This window comes from Nyctereutes procyonoides, unplaced genomic scaffold (assembly GCF_905146905.1).
Source record: "Nyctereutes procyonoides isolate TBG_1078 unplaced genomic scaffold, NYPRO_anot_genome, whole genome shotgun sequence".
Lineage (NCBI taxonomy): Eukaryota > Metazoa > Chordata > Mammalia > Carnivora > Canidae > Nyctereutes > Nyctereutes procyonoides.
Window position 1 is genome coordinate 3702910 of NW_026575024.1, and position 12877 is coordinate 3715786.

The window sequence follows — 12877 nt, forward strand, 5'->3', positions numbered from 1 at the left end:
CAGATAGGCTAGAGGACACGCAGTTCAATTTGAATTTCACATAAACAACGAGTAATTTTCAACACAGTGTGTCCCAACTGTCACACGGGACATAGTTCTACTAAAATTTTATTTATTGTTGATCTGAAATTCAAATTGAACCGGGTCTCCTGTATTCTCACGTCCCCAGTCTGGCAACCCGGCACCACACCCGCTGTCCCCATCACTTGTGAGAACTTAGCAGACGCCGAGGTTATATATGTACTGTCCCTGCATTGACTCCCTTCGCCCTCCGAACGACCCCAGAGGTTGGTACTATTATTTTCAGCCCGATTCTACTTACAACAATAAGCGCTCATCTTAAAAGTTTGAGTCAGGAATGCAGCGGTGCCCGCCGCGTGCTTCTGGTGCTTTTTAGAGCACCGGTCGGGATGCAGGCCCGGGCTGCCGTCCTTGGGGCCGGAGGACCCGCCTTCAAGGTGGTCAGCTTATGTACCTGGCACATTGGCTCAGACCGCTGGCAGGGCGTGGGTCCTTTTATCATCCCCATTTTACAACTGGGGAAACTGAGGCTCAGATTAAGGAACTGACCAGGGAAGCAGGCAGCAGAGCTAGGGCTGGGCCTCCGGCCCCCTGACTCCAGACATAAGCCCTTAGCGCCTTCTGGGCATCAGTGTGGGTACAAGTATTCTGTGTGCATCATAAAGGAAACAGGGTAATTAGCCACTTGAAATGCTACCATGTGTGACTTCGAGTACAACAAGAACCGAGAGAATGTCACCCTCCAGAGTTCTGGTGGCCCTAAAAGACAGGCATTGGCAATTACCCTATTAATTTATGACACAGTAACAGATGCTCTGCAAGAGCATGGAGTTTAGTCCTGTAAGTAGGTTAGGTATGTCCCACGCCATCAGGATTACACTCTTAATTTGCTTTTTCATAGATGATTCAAAGAGAGGATCCAATCCACGGCCTGTCAGAACAATTATAAACTCTCAATTTATGGAGTCCACATTACCAAGTGTTGACCACACAACTCTGCAGGTGCAGAGCCCGTGACATCAGAGGATGACTTAATTGAGGCCTCGGGGAAAACAGCGCAGATTTCTGCCGTTCTGGGCCTTCTCGGTAATTAACCCCGAGCCTCCGGGAGGCTCCCGGGCTGGACGCCCGTCTCCTTGATCCTTTCGACAAATAGTGTCTCTGGGCCTTCTCCGCATTCCCCGCGACTCCGCCGTGAGAGAGGCCCGGTCTCCTCGACGAGGGTGGGAAAATGCGCTAAGCGGAGCAGGTGGTACCACCTGGGGTCGGCTCCGGTTCCAGGCCCGCAGCTGCTGCCCAGCTGCACAGACCCAAATCCCGAAGTTTTCAGAGGATTTTCCCACCATCTGGGCTCAGGAATTCCCATGCCCGGAAGGTTCCTCCTGAGCCAAAGTGTCCCGTTTCAAATGTGGCCAGCGTCTACAGACATGCACCGTCCTCCGCCTGAGAACATTCTAACCCTCTCCCACGGATGCCCCCGCCTCCAGCTGCGATCCGCCTTCCAGCAAAGTCCATCAGGAGAGGGCTTCCAGCCAGTCCCTCATCCGCACCCGGCTCAAGGGGCTTGGACCCTCTCCAGCAATAGTCTGTTATCCTCTGCTGTCATCCTGCTCTTGACACTCTAGTAGAGAAAAGGACACTTCAAAGTTCTTAGAAAAAGCCTTCTTCCCGTCCTTCAGTAGTTTCGGGCTGGTCGCCTGTTTGTTAGGTAATAGCCCAGGCCTGGGACTTGGGCTGGGGGGCGGGGGGGGGTCAGGGGACCCCTTTGATCCTAAAGGGACCCCAAGGGCCCGACCACACGTCCTGTCTTCTCTCCCTCACCCATGGAGACACTTCTCTGCTCTTGGAAAAGTGGTTCTCACACCATTAACTCGTTCATTCAACAGACTTCGCTGGACGCAGACTGGGTGCTGGGCTCGCGAGCCCGTAAGAGCGACAGTGGCAGCTCATGCTGACTGCACGTGCTCAGTGGGCCCGGTGGCACGCCAGGCCCTCGATGCGTGTGAGGTCCTGAGTCCCTGCGACCCTGTGTGCGGCTCGTGTTGCCATCCCGGCTTACAAGGCCAAGAGGACACAGGGGTTAACCCCCTTGCTCCGAGTCAGATGACTGGCAGCCGAGAGCAGAGCTACAGACCCCGCGGCCCGAGGCCTCACCACCTCCGGTAAAACCCCGCACCAACACGCACACGAGGATGCCCCACAGCTCGGGGCTGGGAAAGATCAGTGTAGCAAATGTGCCTTTTGCATCTTTGTTCTTTGACATAAGGTGGAGGCGCCTAGATGGCACTGCTTGGCGCAGCCCGAGTTTGGGTGGCACCAAGTATCATGTCTCGCCTGCGCTAAATATTTCCCTGAAATAAGAAGAACAAATGACAGATTTGCTGCTCAGCTGTGATAAACACCAACTCCATCCTCCACCTCCTCTACAGCCGTGCCCTTTGCAGTGTGATCTCGCAGTCGCTGCCCTGAGAAACCGAGCTCATTATTGTGCCCTCAGTTCCAGGCTGCCTCGGCCTGGCTTTGCACGCAGGGGTGCAGGCGCCCACCCAGGAGCCCCGCACGTCTGTCCTCTCACCGCCGCCACCTCCCTCTGGCTGCCCTCTCTGCCACCAGAACGGCCCGGGCCCTCCTGCTGGGGGACAAGGCATCCCGTGGGGCAGGGCCGAGGCCCCCCTGCCGAGGCCATGCCACAGCAGCCAGGCCTGAGCCAACCCCCAGCCCGGTGAGCCCGCTGAGCTCGGCTGCACCCGGCCCGGGGCCACAGAGCCACACCGGTGACCTGTGGGCTTGCGGGGAAAAATAAATGGCTAGTTTTTAAAGCCACCAAATTTTGTGATGGTCTGCTACAGAGCCATGGCTACGTGACACAGACTAACAGAAACGGGGCACCTGGGGGCTCAGTGGTTGAGCGCCGGCCTTCGGCTCAGGGCGTGAATCCAGGGTCCTGGGATCGAGTCCCGCGTCGGGCTCCCCGCAGGGAGCCTGCTTCTCCTCCCTCTGCCTGTGTCTCTGCCTCTCTGTGTCTCTCATGAATAAATAAAATCTTAAAAAAAAAAAAAAGACTAACAAAATGTGCAGCACGGTGCTTTGTCTCCCAAGACCAGTCATCTGAACGTAGGCAGTACCTGGACCCACGTTTACGCAGCCAGAGCCAGGTCCCCACTGAGGCCATCGTATAAGCCTGCAGGAGCAGGGCTGGGGCTCAGGAAGCTTTGTCTACAGGCTCCAAAATACAAACAAAAACTTGCAAAACAAAATGACAAACACTTCATTAAATGACTTCAAAACTAGCATTATGTCAACCGGCCAACTGCAACCCCACCCTATTAATACGTAATCGTGCAGGTGAAGTAAAATTTAACACGACCAAGCCAAATGAATGATAATAATTTTTCTTAATAAAGTCCAGTGTTTCTTAAAAATCATAGGAAAATTCGAATTATCTCTTTCACTTCCACTGAGCTAAATTCCACATCAATTTCTGAAGAAAAATAATTAGCCTTCCAGAAACGCACAGTCCCTCCAAGTGGTCTGGCACCAGCGGGGTGAGCACTGTCGTGTACTCAAGGAGACCTCAGAAAGCCACAGTGGCCGGACCCGTGGGTCTCTGCCAACGGCTCGGGGCGCGGCACCCCAACCAACTGCCCAGGCAGGCACGTGGAGGACTAGCCAGGCTGGGTGCTCCCCCAAGGAGACAGGCAGCACCAGCCTGAGTCAAGACAGGCTGAGACCCATGGAGGACCACCGAGCTTGACAGGCCTCTGTCTGTGTCCTTTCCCAAAGAGGGGACCTGTTCTCCTTTGCCCTCCCAGCGTCCCACCTGTCACCGAGCCCCTGGTCCAGTAATCCGTGTGCTTGCTTGCTCAGCAGCCTGAGACACTGCCAAGGCAGGGACCCTGGGCTACTCGTGGTGTCTTCATTCACTGGACGAATGTCCGAGGAATGCAACCAAGGGCCAAGTGCTTGCTAAGTACTGAGTTTATGGCAGTAACCACGGCAGATACTTGCTCCACCCTCACGAGGGAGGCAAAGGGAGGAAGAAGCACTAAGCAAAAATGACAAAGTTATGTGCAAGACAAGCTATTTGTGAATCAACCAAATTAACCTGAGGTCTCCGACCTTGACCTTCGCCTCCCCCTCTGGCTTCTTGTCCTACCAGCTCCGAGGAAGAACTCACGTAGGCCAGCGCCTTAGGGCCTCTGCGAGGCAGGAGCAGGGACAGGGACTGAGGACAAGTGGCTCCTGGGGGAGGCCTGGCTCGTGGGAAGTGTAGAGGGAGAAGGGGCCTGGTAAATAAGTTCTTAGGAACTAGGTTTTGTTTTGTTTTGTTTATTTATTTAAAAGATTTTATTTATTTATTCATGAGAGACAGAGAGAGAGAGGGAGAGACAGAGAGAGAGAGAGAGAGAGAGAGAGAGAGAGAGAGAGAGAAGCAGAGACACAGGCAGAGGGAGAAGCAGGCTCCGTGCAGGGAGCCCGATGCGGGACCCGATCCCGGGTCTCCAGGATCAGGCCCTGGACTCAAGGCGGTGCTAAACCGCTGAGCCACCGGGGCTGCCCTGTTTTGTTTTGTTTTTTAATGCTGGATTAATGTTTATATAAACCAAGAGAAAGGGAAAACCCTCTTAGAACTTATCCTACCCCATTTCTAACCCAGCATCACATTTAAAATGCCTGAGCCAGCATTAGTTACCAAATAACTTTGGAGAAGATTCAATGCAATTCTAACATATAGTGGTTTCCTGATTCTCTAACCTATCCCTGTAATTAGGGTTCCTGAATCCCCAAGCTTAGTCAATTAATTAGTAGGAAAATGTTTGCACTGGTTTTTGATCCAAGTAACTAAGTGCACGAATATTTAAGATATCGAAGGTTCAGCTTTGAAACTCTGGGTGCTCTGCCCCTGGGTCTGTCGGGGATATGATTGTGGGCAAAGGTTTCCCGGGCATCCCATAACGAGTTTCACACTCATTGGCCTCAAACTCGTAGCTGCATCGCAACTGGGAGGCAGCCTCTTCTAACACTATTTTAAAAAGAATGTGTATTTTCCCTTTGAATGATCTCTTCGCCCTACTTATAACACTAGGCCAGTGCTTGGGCCAAGGGAAATGGAGAGAAATAAAGATGTCACCAGGTCTTCTCCAGTGACAAGTGCTGGAGAGATGTGTGCTTGGAAAGAAGTCTCCGAGCAAGCCTGTCAAGACGCATTTCATATTGGCGGGCTGGAGATTGATGAAAACCATGGTTTCACTTGGAAGAAGCACTTAATTCACTTAATTCAAGACAGGCATGATGTCTCAATCATCATTTCTCCCCAGCAGCCTTGGACCACGAGGCACCTGCAGACGCCCTTGTGGATTTTGCTGCCCATCACCCATTTTCCCTGCTTCTGGGAAAAGCATCCAAACTTCCGTTGATCCAAGGACTTCCTAAGAATCAGAGCCCGGGCCTGTCCTTGCACTGCATGGTCCTGGCCCGGTGACTGGCTGGGGGGTGGACGCGTGACCTAGGCTGGCCCAATCACAACGGAGCCAGGATCAGGTAGGTGCAGGAGCAACTGGGGACAGTGCTCCCTCCCTTTTCCCTTGGACTTGAAGCAGTAAGAGCTCATGATCACTGCATTCTGGTTGGTAGGTTAGGAGAGGGCACCCGACCATAGAATTCTTGTCCCATTACATGAGCTTCAGGAACTGGAGGGATTAGGAGAGGAAGGAAAATGTGTGAGTGCATGAAACCCACGAAGCAAGTACAGCCAGTCATCTCAAGAAGCTGAACCAGAGACAAAGCATCACCAAGAACCAGGCTCGGGGCTGGTAGGCTCTTCCAGGAGTGTTCCTTCCCTGCTCCTCCATCTGTCTCTCAAGCCTGTCTGTCTCAGTACTCTGTGTAGACAGCAGAAAAGGGAGCCCCTTCTGGGGTCCTTCAACCCTAACATCTGACCATCACACTGTAAGCTCCTGGCCCACGGCTTGTTCAGTCTCCAGCCCTGGTCCAACAAAATATGGCAGAGCAGTGGGGTTCTGTGGCATAAACTGAGCCACAGAGGTCTAATCTGGGGGTGCAGCTAAGTTTTGCAGATGGGCTTTACAGACACCCCCAAAATGCCTGGCATGCATGGATACAGACCTTGTGTTTCACATTCTCAATGAGGAAAAGATTCCCATCTTGGTGAAAAGATGCAAAAGCTATTTTTAGGAGACGGTGGGGAGGGGGCAGGTCTGCAAATGGCTGCTGACCTCAACAACCAATTAGCCCAACGTGGAAAGAAGTACCTCCGACAGTAAGGACAAAGGAACAAACATACTGTGTTGTTAATGGTTCCCACTGCTTCCCAGTGTTATCAAAATCCCAGAAAGAAACCCATCACCTTCAGGAACATGATGAGGAAGGGGATGGTTCTCAACAACCTTCAATGGCAACCACTTCCTTCAGGTCCAGTCTTCATCCCACTGGCTGTTTTCCTAACATTCTGACTCCTAAACCCTCTTGGTCTCACTTCTCCCCCAACAGCATCTTCCACTCTAGCCACCACACTTGTCCAACCCCACCACACAATGAGTTGTGTCCTTCCTACCTCTTCCTTAGCTACTTCACTTTGGGGAAATGACTTCTCCTTTTTAAGCCTCAGGTAGACGACTCCTCTGGGGGTGGAAATGATAATGATACATTCCTCAAATACGATAATATCTACCCAAACCACAGAAGCAGGTACCTTTCCCACAGCAGTCTCACGTCTAGGAGCGTATCCCACAGACAGAGGTGCCCGTACGTGCAGGCAAGCTGGGGCCTCATTCACTGTGGCATCACTTATCATCACAAAATATTGAAAGTAACCCAACTGTCCATCAATGAGTACCATTGGATACACCATGCTATACTCATCTCCTAGATATATTAAGCCAAAAAGCAAGGTCAAAGAAAGTGTGGGTTTGATATAAGAGAAAATAAATATGGGGGAAAGGTAGAGGTCTTCAGGATGGGGACCCGAGGGCCAGAAAGACCAAGCCAGGGTGAAATGGTTAGAACCTTCAGTTGTACCCCATGACCTCCAAGGGGGGAGGGGCTGGAGACTGAGTTCAATCACCAGTGGCCAGGGGTTTAATAGATTGTGCCTACCTAATGAACCCTCAATAAAACCCCCTCGTGAGGTTTGGAAGCTTCTGGGTTGGTGAATACTTGGATGTGCTGGGAAGGTGTTGGCTTAGGAAGGTCATGGAAGCTCCATGCGGCTCTGCCACCCGCTTCCCCCTCAAGCCCCCTCTCCACATCTCATCCATTCTGCTCTTCCTGAGTCGTGCCCTTTACAATAAAGCTCTAATGGGAGGAGAGTTCTCCTGAGTTCTGAGTCACTCTAGTGAATTATCGAAACTGATGGGGGGCAAGGGTTGTGTGAACCCTCAAATTTGTAGTCAGCTGGGCAGGAGCATGGGTCACCAGGGGACCCCAGTTGCACCAGTGTCTGAAGAGGGGGCCAGGCTTGCAGACTTGAGCCTCCAGCCTGGAGGATCTGACGCTCACTCTGCGTAGGTAGTGTCAGAACTGAATTGAATTGTTGGACACCCAGCTGGTGTCACAGCATTGGAGAATTGGGGTAGAAAATGATGCATATTTGGTGTCAGAAAAAGAATCTAAAAAAGTGGAATCAGAAAAAAAAATCACAGTGTTGAACAGTAACTTTTGCAGAAAGAAGAGAGAAGAGCCAGACGGTGTGTTTGTACTTGCCCATATTTTCACAATGAAACAGCGGCAGGTAGACCAGAAAGCAGGAAACACGATCACCTCCAGCAGAGTGGGACAGGAGCAGGGGTGGGCCAACTTGGGGGTAGTTTTAAATTTTTTTTAAATTTTTATTTATTTATGATAGTCACAGAGAGAGAGAGAGGCAAAGACACAGGCAGAGGGAGAAGCAGGCTCCATGCACCGGAAGCCCAATATGGGATTCGATCCCGGGTCTCCAGGATCGCGCCCTGGGCCAAAGGCAGGCGCCAAACCGCTGCGCCACCCAGGGATCCCTAGTTTTAATTTTTGAATCATGGAAGACTATCATTTATTAAATGCTTTAATTAAAAAAAATCTTCATAAGAGTATTATGAGCCTTCTGTCCTCATTGTGTCTTGCCACTAACTAGTCATATACTAAGATGAGTGGGCACTTTGTACCAAGCTGAGGGCTAGTTACCAGTGATGGAACTGCGGGCTAGTGACCTATCTGGACCTTAGTTTTCTTGATAATCTGTAAGATGAAAATGATGACAGCACCTATATTGTGGAATTATACTGAAGATTTACAAAAGTGACACATAACTTTGGACAAATGGGAGAACTTAGCATGCGTTTGGGCCCCTCTCGGTGCCTTGCACGAGAAGAACCCCCTGGAAACAGGTGTGGACTGACTGGTAACCAGCTTCATGGGAAGACTTGCTTGCTTTAGGTTAACCTAAAATAGTCCAGTGATAGGTGTGGATTTTCAGGACTGAATTCAGACTCACAATAAGAAAGAAAAGGGGGCACCTGGGTGGCTCCATCAGAGAAGCCTCTGACTCTTAGTTTCGGCTCAGGTTGTGATCTCAGGGTCCATGCCGGGTGTGGACTCTCTGCCCCTCCCCATGCCCGCTTGCTGTCTCTGTCTCTCTCTCTCTCTCAAATAAATAAATCAGTCTTCAAAAAAGGAAGGAAGGAAGTAGAGAACATGCGATATTCAGGTAAGGGAGAAAATAATGTACTTTCAATGAAGTGCCATTAATAGGCCCTCCAGAAGAAGCAGAGCACGGGGAAGAGCGGTGCTGGGAAGCGAGCTTAATAAAAAAAAGTGTAAAAAAATTATTTTTAATAAAAAATAAAAGAAGGGTCTGGGGGAGGAGGATCCTCAGACGGGAGAGTCCTTTCAAGAAGTGCTAATGGCACAGACTGGAAGGAACAAAGATCCCACCCAGATACTGAAACCGCAGCCAGCAGGGAGAGGGAGAGCGAGAGAAGTCCTAAAGGCGCCAGAGGAAGAGGACTCGGGGCAGGGGGAGCGGGGAGCGGGGTCCAGAGAAGACTTCCAGGTGGCCGCACTGACCTCGGGAGGGAATGAACGTCCCCGAACGTCCACCGAACTAGCACCCGGACACATCAACACAATCACATCCTCAGATGGACGAGGCCGCGGAAGTTCACGACTCCACGGTGGTCTGTCCCGGGGCCACCTGGGGGCAGCCGCTGGCCGAGTCCAGCCCACGGCCCGTCTCCACACGAGCGCCCCGGACCACACAGCAGGTGCGGCCGTCGACGGCTGTGGTGGCGATGGCAGGGTGGCCGGGGGCCCACGACGCCAAACGCACCCGTCCAGGGCTGCCTGCCCTCTGGGCCCCCACGCTTACGTGTTTGCTCGCCCGGCTTGAGCCCCACGAACCCCACCGTGTGCGCCCAGACCCATCGCACGCTGAGACGGAGACCGTCTGCCCCCCGGCCCTCGAGCAGCGCCCCTCTTGTCCCGCACCAGTGCTGGGGGACGTGGGCCGGGGGCGAGGCTAAAAACAAAATGAAAACCAGGCTCAACCCAGACAAGCGTCTTCCCCTTTGACTCTCACCTGTTTGGGACGTGCCGCTTGCTCCGATGCTGCCCGTTCCAGGTGCGCAGGGATGGGGGGCCAGAGGCGGCCGTGGCTCCTGGTGTCACGAAGGTGGTGGTGGCGGCTCCTCGGCTCCTCGTGGCTCGCTCTTCCGCCCACGCTCACTCCCCCCCACTGTGGCCTGCGCCTCCTCAGCCTCCCCAGGTCTTCTCCAAACCTCTGCTCAGGCTCCGCCCCTGACCCGGGGCACCTCACTAGCCTCCTCCAAGAAGCCCTCCTTCCACCCCCAGGCTGCACCAACAGCCCTCCTGGTCACGGAGGGTGCCTTCTGCTGCAGGGCAGCCCCCCACCCCCATACCTCTGCCTCTTCTGTTTATCACTTCACCTGTTGCCCGGTGCTCGGTACATCATTCTGGAAGGATTAATGACGCACACCTGGAGCAAGCGTGGTTGCATTCATTCCTCCTGGCCCCTGACGGCAACCGATTCTTAAATTTCCCTGCACTAAATACCACTCAGATCCCGACAGTTCTGAGCATTCCTGCCAGTGAAGGAAAAAAGAAATCACATACCAATGACTGAGGGACCCAGGAGGGCTTATAATGGCCTGAATAAAAGGTAACCGATCGGCTCAAGCTTTGAGATACTTAAGAATTCATATAAAAGAATTTAGTGATTTAGAGAATATGTATCTTCTGGGGCAGGGGGGAATCAACTCTCCTGACAATTTCTATAAATCAAATCCTATTACTTGGAGGAACAGTGCAAATTCAAAGATGTGCTTCCATGAGAAACATTTAGTGCAAATAGGAGCTGGTGGCTAGTTCAGGGCAAACTTGGGAGACTTGGAGGCTGTGTCTCATGCCTTGTGTGAGTTGAGGGTTTAAAAAACTTTTACATAGATTCTTCCGGTTGGACCTCTGTATAAAGCAATGAGGTAGGCAGGCTGGGATCATCACACCCATTTTATAAACAAAGAAACTGAGGCCTGGGTTAAGGTTAGGTCCCTCGGTGATTTGGTGGCAAAGCCGGCTCTCCTGTGCAGCTCTCTAGATGCAGCCGGCCCTCCTGTGGGCCTTCACGGCCCATGGCCTGGCGGGATGCACCAGGCCCTGCCCATCCTGCAGCTGGTTCTGCTCACAGCTCCGTGGACTCCCCTTCCCTTCCTCCACCCCAATCCCAGGAGCACCCAGCACTCCTGCCTCCATGGCTCCCAGCTCCTGGAACTCCTCCCTCTGGGCCTGCAGCACCTCATTGGGCACCAGACCACGGGCGGGTCCTGCTTGGGCCTCCCCTGGACCCCAGCAGCCACTGCTGTGCTGCTTCATGGCCTGCGGGAGCAGGGGGGGTAGCGGGGATTAGTGCCAATGCTACTGGTTCATCAAAGTCAAAATTCCCGAAAATGAGTTTAGTGAAAACAAGAGGCTCTTGGGTTTTCTCGGATTGGATGTGATCAAACCCACTCAGAATACTGGGCTCCCCTTTGCTCTTCAGTGGAGCCTCTGCCCTTGTCCCTGCCCTGGGTGGTCTCCGACCCCTGCTGCAAAAGAAACAAAGGGAGGGAGAAAACAGGGAAAGGAGGAGGAAGAAAATGAAGAAACCCAGGCCTCCTGACACTTCCAACCCCCAAGATGCCCTCATTGTCCTCAAGGCTTAAAACCATTGCAATTGATGGAGAAGATCAAACAAAATGTGGTCACTTGTGGCTGCTAATTCTCGAGAACTGTAAGCAGCAAAGCAAATGACCAATTGAAGGGCTGAGAAGGTCAACCGGTAGCTGCTCTGTCCCCAGACTCCTGCTCTAGCACTTCTGTGCTCTGTGGTGCCACCAAGGTGAGTGGGACAGTGCCAGGGGAAGGAGCCAAGTCTCTCCCCAGATTTCTCTCTTTCCGACTCTCTTGAATTGTTAATCTTCCTCAGAAGGTCCCCAAATCCCGCTCCTTCCTCAAAATTCAAGCAGCCCCATGTTCGCCTCCCTCCATAATTGACTTTGGATGGATTCTACTTCCTGGACTATAACTCCCTCCATCCTCTCCAGAGGTCCATGAAAAGTCGATGTGTAACCACGCATATAACACCGGCGAGAAAAACCCACAAATCAGAGCAAACTTCTAGATTTTTTTTTATTATGCATTTGACAGTATTTTCTGAGTGTTAGCACAACGAATGAACTTCTCTCCAAGACACCATCTTGCCACAGAGCCAAACACTGCATGTGCGTTTTAAAAATGTGATTCAAGCTCTAAGGAATAGGAGTTTGGATCCAGAACACAACTTGAAATCTATGCACAGCGGCTTTACTTTTAACAGGCCCACATAAAAGAGTTGAAGTAAAGAAGTCAAGTCTCACAATAAATAATTGCTTCTCTAAACTGTACACAATCCTGCCAGCGAACCAGCCCCTTCGGTTTCCTCGTGGTCGATCCTCACTTTTAGACCTATAATAACTTAACATTTGGTCAAGGCCAACGCTCGGTCACCCACCACCTCAAATTTCTCTGCGTGGTGACCCGGGCATGCCTCAAATGCGGGTTCTTGCCTCTCTACCAGCAGGGGGGCAGGGGGCAAGGGGGTCTCAGGGAGGTGGCCTGTCCCCAGTGGTGACGGGGCCACGGCTTCGCTCCGTCAGATATGCACCATAATCTTGCGCTGGCCGTAAAAGCGCAGCTGAAACAGATCGTGAACTGCCGGGCATTACAATCCCCAGTGATTGCCAATTATATAGATAAATAGGAATTTTCATAATTTACAAAGAGTTTGCATTTGTGGCTTATTTTGAAGCCATTCCCCAAAGATCCACATTTATTCATGAAAGCAAATATTCGCCCAAATAGCCTGGAGCTGCAGCTGGCTGCCTTTACTGCGGCTCCCCGGGAACAAGGCCTGGGGTCCCCTGGCCTCACTGTCCACGACGACCACAGAAAGCCAGTCCCCGAACGGGCACAGGCTCCCAGCCGCCTGCCCCGGGTTCAAGGCCCACGGATTCTCATTTACTCCTTTCCTGGGCACAACCATCAAAGTTTCTTTTTTCTCTTTTTCTCTCTCTTTTTCAGGTGACATTCTTCCAGTGGGTGCCACGCACAGCTGAAAATTCCTGTCGACATCCTAGAAGCTTCAAAGTCCTCAACTCCCCTGTAGCTACGATCGGCTTCCAGAATCGCCGGCGGGCGCCCTCAGCACTCACACCGCGTGCCCGTCGTGTGTAGGGACGCGGATGTCGCGTGCCCGTGCTCCCGCTCCGTCGGTTACACGGGGACACGTGTTCGCATTTGCAACGTGAGCTAGGACCCAAGTATTCTCCAA